This window comes from Castor canadensis, chromosome 16 (genome assembly GCF_047511655.1).
Source record: "Castor canadensis chromosome 16, mCasCan1.hap1v2, whole genome shotgun sequence".
In the NCBI taxonomy this organism is placed as follows: domain Eukaryota; kingdom Metazoa; phylum Chordata; class Mammalia; order Rodentia; family Castoridae; genus Castor; species Castor canadensis.
In genome coordinates this window covers 4,737,401-4,747,479 of record NC_133401.1, presented here as the reverse complement: position 1 = coordinate 4,747,479, position 10,079 = coordinate 4,737,401, and the positions used below count along the sequence as shown (strand labels likewise).

Below are 10,079 nucleotides of genomic sequence, written 5' to 3'. Positions count from 1 at the left end.
AAATTTAAGGGTCACTTGTTAGCATCTGAGAAAACCATCCCAGAGAGGACTCTGTGAAAGGCTGGAGTCACAGAAGGAAAGGCCTTGACTGCTGGACACACGGGTCACCCAGTGGACACCAGAACAGGAGGCCCAGAGAGTGGCCACCAGCAAAGGTGGCCAGTGAGGAGCTCAGTGTCGTCACTCAGCTGTTCCTCTCTGAGAATCACCCAGCTGATCAGTAGGGGGTTTGTGGGGAGAGCAGTGGCTTCAGCATCCCATTGTGCCATCAGGCTGAGAGCAGGTTTCTGAGGCTTGAGCGTGGATGGTCATGGAGGTGGTCACTGAGATCTGAGCTGATACCTGGCCCTTCTCCTGCAAGTTGAAATCCAAGGGCCATTCTGCTTCTGTTTATCCGAAGGCATCCCCCAAGGTGCGAGGACATACTTGTGTGCACCCACTCAGAGATCCAGAAAAGGGAGGGAGGGAGGGAGGGACAAGGGAAAGGAAGGGGGGAAGAGGGAGGAAGGGAAAGAAGGAAGAAGGGAAAGAAGGGAGGGAGGGAGGGAGGGAAGGAAAAAGAAAAGAAAGAACAGGAAAAAACTAAAACAACAAGAAGGAACAAAAACCAGCTGAGCTGGAAGAGGATGAAGAAGAAAAGAAACAGGACAGCTGTCCCAGCTGAGCCTCAGGGAGAATTTGGGGCACTGGGAGACAAGAGGGGGAGCACAGTGACAATGTTGAGGGAGGCCCAACATTGGAGAGGCTTAAGAACGCATTTCTCAGGGCTGGGGAGGTAGCTCAGTGGCAGGGTGCTTGCTTAGTGTGTGCAAGGCTCTGGGTTCCTTAAATCTGCCAGGGTCAGAGAAAATGAACCTTTCTAGCCGGGTGCTAGTGGCTCATGCCTGTAATCCTAGCTACTCAGGAGACAGCAGTTTAAGGCCAGCCAGGGCAAAGAGTTCACAAGACCCTATGTGGAAAAAACCCATCACAAAAAAGGGCTGGTGGAGTGGCTTAAGGTGTAGGCCCTGAGTTCAAACCTCAATACCTCAAAAAAAAAAATCAGGTGCAGGGACTGGCAGAGTGGCTTAAGTGGTAGAGCACCTGCCTAGCAAGCTGTGAAGCTCTGAGTTCAAATTCTGATACCAACAAAAAAAATAGAAATCAGGCTTATTTCTGGAATCTTGTTTCTTTGGATGGCCCCCTTTGAAAGTTTGTTTTTTTGTTTTTGTTTTTGTTTTTTTTGCAATACTGGGGTTTGAACTCAGGGCCTTCACCTTGAGCCACTCCACCAGCCCTATTTTTGTAAAGGGTTTTTCAAGATAGGAAAACTATCTTCCTATCTCACAGAACTATTTGCCAGGGCTGGCTTTGAACTTTGATCCTCCTGATCTCTGCCTCCTGAGCAGCCGGCTCCCAGCCAGGTTTTGTTTTTTATTTTTGCCTCTGACTTTGCTGATTGATTTGCTTTTACTTATTCCTGGCTGGTGCTGTCCGCTAAGATTTGTGGGAGGAGGAGGGGAGACTCAGGCATTGAACTTCCTCCTGCCCTCCTGGTCTGGGAAATTCCCTACCTGTGGCTTTGAAAAGAAGGAGAAGTTTCTCGATCTGGCCTCTCAGGAAATAGCAAAAGAATCCCAGGAGAATTTAAGGAGGAATTTACCTACAGGGAGAGACTCAGACAGTGGGAAACTGCCTGCCTCTTGCCCTCCTAACAATCAGTAGGTAACCAGAAGCTTTCCAGAGTGGACTCTTTCATGTCCAGATGGCCACCACACCTCTACCCTAAACCTAACCTGACTGGCCATTTCTGAAATTCTAACACACTGAACACACGTACACTCACACACACACACACGAATCCCAGTTCATTGGCAGCCAGGTAAAGGGCAAATACCAAATGCTGTCTACCTGAGACTTTTGATTACGGAGGCAGAGCTGGCATGGTGACACAATCCTGTAATCTCAGCTCTTGGAGGCAGGAGTGTTACCAGGAGGTCTTAGTAGAATTCAGACAAGATGCAGTAATGTAATGAAAGTGATAGTGTAAGAGGCGTTCAAATCACCTTTGCTGAAAAGCACTGACCCCTTACTTGGGCGCACAAAATAACTAAAAGCAGGAGATGCTTGGCATCCCTGCCTCCATTTTGAATCTGTCTTTGCTCTAAACCATTCTCTTTGCAGTCGCTTTGCAATCACCTTGGATTCCAGAAAGGACAGAACTGATAATATCTTTATGACAAGGGACTGAAACTTCCCATAAGGAACAGTGGAACGTGCAGAACAGACACCTCCAAATGAGGACCATGACCTCAATGACGAGGTTGCACCCTAGAGCCAGAGCGATCATGGGAACCAGATGGCTCCCCTCAAGTGATGACAGTGATGACATCCATCTTCTCTGGAACCCCTCTGGGAACCCTTGGACTGAGATAATGGTCATCCAGGACACACCTGTGACTGGGACTGTTTAACTATGCATACCTTTGTCCTCTGTCCCCCATTCTTTGTCTACTTAAACCTATAGCTCATGTCTGTACCCTGAAGATGGCTGAAGATGGCTGAGTGCTCGCTCTGCCTCTTTCCACAGCATGTTCCCAGCCCTATAGCAAACCTCCTTTCTCTGCCTTCATCACGTCTCTTTATTTGGCGTTTAGGGGCAGGTGGACGGACCTGCATGAGGAATCTCAGGAGTTTGGGCCGCGGGTTCAAAACTACAGTTTCAGTCTTGAGTCCAAGAAGAGAAGAATTCAGACAGGATGCAGAAATGTAGTGACAGTGACAGCAAAGTTTATTAGGGAAGGAATTCACTTTCAATAGACTGAAAGCAGGTCATCTCTGGGATGACAATTACCTTTGTGGCACCCCACCTGCCATCACAAGTTTTATTGAGGGCAAAGGGGTTTGGAACACTAAGTCCCTCCCCAGGAGTAGCCCAGGATGCTGAAGTCACAGCCAAGGTCACAGGCTAGGGGAGATGTACAGATTATGCCTATCAATTATATTTGGATCCCCCTGACCCTGGGGTATGGTTTACATGCCTGGGTCTCTTTTCAGGAACTGTTTGATGTGACACACTTTAGGGTGGGTGGGAGACTTGAAGATATCTTGTGACATCCAGAGTCAGTGCTTCTCAGCAAAAGTGGTTTGAGCACCTCCTACATTATCTGTTTATTGTCGGTTTGTGTCATAGACTAAAGTTATTGAGCCCTGAAAGAAAAGAGTAAACTTAAAACCTGGTCGGACCTATAACCTTGGCTACTCAGGAGGCAGAGATCAGGAAGATTGCTGTTCAAAGCCAGCCCCAGGCAAATAGTTTTTGAGAACTTATCTCAAAAATACTCAGCGCAAAAAAGGACTGGTAGAGTGGCTCAAGTGGTAGAGCACCTGCCTAGCAAGCGTGAAGCCCTGAGTTCAAACCCCAGTGCTGCCAAAAATTATAATAATAATAATAAAATAAAACCTGGCTAGCTACAATATCCATCTCCTCCAATTCCCCTCCTGCTATCCTCCTCACCAGAAGCAAGCTCTGACCGGTGCTCTATCCTTAAGCCTAGTTCTGTCACTTCAGATTGTCTTCTGAGCAGAAGCCTAGGGCGGCTGCCTCTTCCTATAACATAATGTATTTCACATCGATCCTTATTTCTGGGCCAGCCAGTTTTCTGTCCCTTATAATGGTCAATTTTTTTTTTCCTGATGGGGGATGTGGCAGTACTGGGGTTTGAACTCAGGGCTTTGTGCCTGCTAGGCAGGTGCTGTACTACTTGAGCCACTCCTCCAGTCCATTTTGCGCTAGATATTTTGGAGGTAAGATCTCGCTTTTTTGACCAGCCAAAATCTTCCTAATTTATACCTCCTGCTGTAGCTGGGAGACAGGTGCACACCACCACACCCAGTTATTGGTTCAGATGGGGTCTTACAAAGGTTTTACCCCGGCTGGCCTGGAACTGTGAGCCTCCTGATCTCAGCCTCCCAAGTAGGTAGGACTACAGGCGTGAGCCACTAGTGCCTGGCTACAAGTTCTTTTTTATTTCATTCTATGGATATATGTTATATTTTGTTATATTATATATTCAGATGTTCATCACTTGAAGTACATTTAGGTCACTTCCAGTTTGGGGTTTTTATGAATAAAACCCAAAATACATAAGTATCTGTTGACACATTTTGGTGTGAACGAAAATTTTTTTCTTTATCTTCAGAACGCTGTCATATGATGAGTGTATGTTTAATTTTCATAAGAAATTACCACTTTCTCAAGGAGTTGTATCTTTCTGTGTTACTAGGAAAGACGATTCCACTCGTTTTACATTTTCACAGAAGGAACTGTCATTTTTTTTTGTTTTGGTTTGGTGTTTGCAAAACCCGTTCAGACAGGTAAGTAATTGAGAGTTTTCTGTTGTGGTGGTGGTATTAATTTCCATTTCCTTAAAATCTAGTTGTAAGAGGCTCTCAAACTGCTTTTGCTGAGAAGCACTGACTCCTTACTTGGGCCCCAAATTAACTACACACAGGAGAAAAGCTTGGCACCTCTGTCTCCATTTTGTACCTGTTGTCCTTTGCTCTGAGCCATTCTCTCCTGCAGGCACCTTGGAATCGAGGAAGGACAGGACTGATGCATAGCATCTTTATGACAAGGGACTGAAACTTCTGCTAAGGAACTGCAGAGTCTTGCAGGACAGACACCTCCAAATGAGGACAATGACCTCAATGATGAGGTTGCACCCTAAAGCAGGAGCAATCATCTCGTGGGAACCAGATGGCTCCCCTCAAATGATGGCAGCGATGACATCTTCTCTGGAACCCCTCTGGAGACCCTTGGGCTGAGATAATGGTCAACCAGACCACACCTGTGACTGGGACTGTTTAACTATGCACACCTTTGTCCCCTGTCCCCAGTTCTTTGTCTACTTAAACCTATGGCTCATGTCTGTACCCCAAAGATGGCTGAAGATGGCTGAGTGCTCGCTCTGCCTCGTCCCGTGGCACGTCCCCATTGTGTAAGAAAGTCCTTTCTCTGCCTTCACCATGCTTCTTGATTTGGTGTTTAGGGGCAAGTGGAATCTCAGGAGTTTGGGCCTGGAGTCCAGACCTCCGGTTTCACAGTGACATCCACACGTGAATGTCACTTATTAGCCATCCTCTCTGGTAAAACATCTGTTGGAATAGTCTTGCCTAGTTTTAAATTGGGCGGCTCATTCTTTCTGTGGTTTTGTAGAGTGCTTTATCTATTCTGGCTCTCAGCCCACTTTTTTTTTCTTCTTCTTTTTCTCCTTTTATTTTGTCATTTTATCAGCCCACTTTGGCAGGTAGATGATTTGGAGATGCTCACAGTCTGTGGCTTTTAGTTTTATTTTACTGATGAAGTCCAATTTATCATTTTTTTCTTTTTTTTCTTTTTTTTTTGGCAGTACTGGGGTTTGAACTCAGGGCCTCACATTTGCTAGGCAGGCACTCTACCACTTGAGCCACTCCTCCGGCCCCCATTTTTTCTGTTTATATCATGCCTGTAGTGCCCATCTAAGAACCTGCTTCACCCCTGCTAAGAGTTTCATGAAGATTCACTCCACTGTTTTCTACTGAAAGTTTAAAAGTTTGAAGTTTTACATTTAGGACAATGGTCCCTTTTTTTTTTTAGTACTGGGATAAACTCAGGGCCTCAAGCACCCTAGGCCTGTCCTCCACTATGCAGCTACACCCTGACTCCCAGTGACCCATTCGGAGCTCATTTTTATGTGACATATAGATCTAGGTCCATTCTTTTTGCATGTGGACATGTAATTAATTATTCCAGCACCATTTGTGGAAGTGTAAAAAGTACTTAGAAACTGATTTTGCTAACAAAACTCTGACCCTTACTTGTGCCCATTAAAGGTGACTGAAAGCAGGGGGTCCATTTTGCATCAGTCTCCTTTGTCTTAAAACTTTGGGTCAAGCCGGGTGCCAGTGGCTCACACCTGTAATCCCAGCTACTCAGGAGGCAGAGATCAGGAGGAATGTGATTCAAAGCCAGCCCAAACTCGCAAACAGTTTGTGAGACCCTATCTGAAAAAACCCATCACACACACACACACACACACAAAAAGACTAGCAAAGTGACTCAAGGTGTAGTAGCCCTGAGTTCAAACTCCAGTATCACAAAAAGAAAAAAAAAATGTGGATCAAGCCAGGCACTAGTGGCACCCACCTGTAATCCTAGCAGAGTCAGAGATCAAGAGGATGGCAAATTAAAACCATCCCTAGGCAAATAGTTCATGTGACCCTATCTCAAAAAACACCATCACAAAAATGGGCTGACGGAGTAGCTCAAGGTGTAGGCCCTGAGTTCAAGTCCCAGTACAAAAAAAATAAATAAATAAGGGCTGGTGGAGTGGCTCAAGTGGTAGAGTGCCTGCCTAAGAAGCATGAGGCCCTGAGTTCAAACCCCAGTACTACCAAAAATAATACCCCAAAAGTTTGGGTAAAACACCTGCTTAACTCTGCACACAGGCGCGCTAACCATTCAAAGAGTATCTCTTGAAAAACTTTGCCTTCCAGGCTGAAGGCACAGAGAGATGAGTAACTACAGGATTGTACTGTCAGCTTTTACAATGTCCTGTCTCCAGTCACTGTCACCTTAGCATCCAGGAACGTGGATCCTTGCACACGGCTTACCCCAAACTGTCACAGCCCCTCAAACTGCTTTTGCTGGAAATCACTGACACTGGCCCACAAACTAACTGAAAGCAAGAGAAAAACTTGCCATCCCTGCCTCAATTTTGTACCTGCTGTCCTTTGCTCTGAGTCTCTCTCCTGAATAATCACCTCGGAATCCAAGAAGGACATTTTACTACAAGTGACAGAAACTGTTCCCAAGGAAAGGGACAGTAGAGCCTATGCAGGACAGACCAACTGCAGGGCAGCAATGACTTCCTTATACTGACCAGGCTGTTCTCCTCAGATGATGACAGTGATAACTGCTTCTCCCGAACCCTCCCATGATCAACCAGGCCACACCTGTGACCAGGACTGCTGAATAATTATGCAGAACTTTCACCGTCTGCTGGACACCGTCTGCTGGTTTCTATCAAAACCTAGAGCTCCTGTCTGTCCCCGCAAAGGTGGACCGAAGTGTAACCTTGCATCTTCCTGGGATGAGCCATGCCACAGTTTTCATTTTCAGCATTACCCATCAATGTATTTGACATATTGGGACAAGTGACAGGACCTCCATGTGGAATCCTGGCATTGGAGGTACAGCTTAAAACTCGGATTTCAACAAGATCACCCCAAGAAGTACTCCTCTCACGAGAACCAGAATGTCCCCTCAAATAATAAGGACATCTCCAGGGTCACCTGGTAGACTCAGAACTGATTTTGATCAGAGCTGATTAATTACTCAGACCTTCACACCGGCCCAATTCTTCCTTGAGTTCATGTCAGCACCCCCAAAGATGGGCGGAATGGCCATTTTGATTAAAATCCTGCTTTTTCACTGTTACTGCTGCTAGCTTTCTTTAGAGCCAATGGCTGGACCTGACATGTTGGAATCCTTGGAGTTGGGCCTCTGGCCTAGGACTCTGGTCCACTGAGAACCTTTGTCAAAATGAATCAATCAGATTCCCGTGAGTCTGCCTCTGAGAAATTGAGTGATTTCTGAATTTTTTGGCAATACGACACCATCTCAGTAACTACTGCTGCCCAGTGAAAGGTAATGTGAGTGTTTCACTACCTTTGTTCCTTTTCAGTGTTTTGGTGATTCTGCTTCCTTTGCCTTTCAACATAAATTTTAGAATCAACTGGCCAATACCTGTGAAAAAAATCCTACTGGGATTTGTTTTCTTTTTTTGGTGGTGATGGTGGTACTGGGAGTTGAACTCAGGGCCTCACACTTGCTAGGCAGGTGCTCTACCACTTGAGCCACTCCACCAGCCTCTTTTGTGATGGATATTTCTAAAATAGGGTTTCAAGCACTATCTACCCAGGCTGGCCTCAAACCACCAGTGCCAGTATTCCTCTCTTTTTCTCCATCACGCTGACCACAGGCATATCAATTTTATTGATGTTGTCAACAAAATAAATTATGTGGTCTCTCTTTTTTCTGTTTGTTAATGTTACTGGTGTCTTTTCTTCTTATTTCCTGTCTTCTGATGGCTTTCAGTTGAATTTATTCGTATTTTTCTCACTTCTTGAGGTAGAAGTCTAGATTATTGCTCTGAGGTCTTTTTCCACTGATTTTAAGGGTTGTTACCTTTACCTCAAAGAATGATAATAATGGCTTATGGAAAATGCTTGATGATTCCAACATGGGGGTCATTTGGGGTTGGTTATCTCTTCCATCAAGAATTAGTCGCACTAAGAGCCAGGTGCTATGGCTCATGCCTGTAATCCTAACTATTTAGGAGGCAGAGATCAGGAGGATCACAGTTCAAAGCCAGCCCAGGGCAAAATAGCTCACAAGACCCTATCTCGAAACACCCATCACAAAAAAGGGCTGGTGGAGTGTCTTAAGTGGTAGAGTGCCTGTCTAGCAAATATGAAGCCCTTAGTTCAAACCCAGGTACCACCAAGAAACCCAAAAAGAGACAAAATAGGAATTAGTCAGGCTATTCTGGTTTGGATGTGCTGCGTAATCTTTGGGTTATATCCTGCATTTTTTTTATTCACTTATTCTATATCCTGCATATTTTGAGAGCTTGTTTGGAGGTTCTAGCAGGGGAGCGCAGCTGCTCCTATACCCTTGACCGAAGAACGGTCCTCCTCTATCAGGGATGGTCGTCCTCTTCAACCGAGCGCGCAGCTTCAGCAGGGACACACATGGAGCGGTGAGGGAGGAAGGGGACACCCACCTAGCCAGCCAGATCAGCCAAATCAAATCAACCCTGGCATCAATGGGGTGACGGATGTCACAGCCAAATCTCCTTCACATCCTGCTGCATAGTTTGAATGCTATGTTGTGAGACTCTAGGCCTTGTATGGTTGTAGGGTTGTTTTTGCTTTGTTGTTGTTGAATCAGGGCCTCAAACTTGAACTTCTCCTGTTTCAGTCTCTCAAGTGCTGGGATTACGGGCAGACACCACCATGACTGGGTTAGAGTCATATTTTTTCAAAGTCCCCAGACAGTTATTTTGTGTGTTTTGGCCTGGATTTTTTAGCAGTCACCTATGGAATATACATGTAGGTTTCGTTGGATTTACCCCACCTTGGCCAACACTCAAAATCTGTTTTGTACTGTTCTTGTTGAGAATTTTCAGAACACGAAAAACAGTGAACTACCTAAACTTTAGACATCAGAGAAATCTTCCCAGCTCCTCCTCCCCCACCCCCGCCCTGGCCAAAGATCCTAACATTCTTTTTAGAACAGTGAAATGAAGGGCCATATATGAATAATGGTGAAGAAGTCAGGCCTTGGAATAGGCCAGAACTGGGTCTGATCTTTTTTTCCCATTTCTATTATGACATATTCATTGTACGGGGGGATTCATTGTACATTGGCCAGGTCACCCCACCGTCTCTCCCCCTCAACCCACTCACCACCCCACTTAAAGCAATTGCAAGAGGTTTCTTTGTTCTGTTTCATGTAAGTATATGAAGTCCTTAAACCATATTCCCTCACCTCCATCTCCGTTGTTCACCCTCCCTCTCCCACTAGTGTCCCCCACACTGTACCCACTTTCCAGTCCTGTCTTTCATTATTAATATCTAAGTCAGTGTTCAAAGGGTTTCTCGATGCATCCCCACTGTGGGAATACTTTACTTTGGTCCATTCAACCCCTTCCATTGTTCTCCCTTCCCCCTTCCCTCCCACCCCCATTTTCAGCAGCTTTCAGTACACATCCTTATGTCCTCCACCTGCACAGATGTGATGCTTTATGATATCACTGATGCTCTGTCATTCTCTCTTCCTTTCCCTCCTTCCCAAGTTCCATAGAGAAGTTCCACTGTTACACACATGTTCCACATCTGAGTTTGTGTGTGATCATGCCTGTCTTTGTGGATATGTTTATCTTTTGGGTCCATCTTCCATATATGAGAGAAAACATGGCGGCCTTTGTGTTTCTGAACCTGGCTTACCTCACTTACCATGATGTCCTCCAACTGCATCCATTTACTGGGTTTGA

General features: G+C 45.5%; 1 non-coding gene across 1 annotated transcript; it reads left to right on the top strand.

The window, feature by feature from the left end:
- Nucleotides 1-6,343: 6,343 nt before the first annotated feature.
- On the top strand, nt 6,344-6,416 carry Trnal-aag (transfer RNA leucine (anticodon AAG)). The gene has a single exon. It is a non-coding gene; the product is annotated as a tRNA-Leu (tRNA).
- The last annotated feature ends 3,663 nt before the right edge of the window (nt 6,417-10,079 follow it).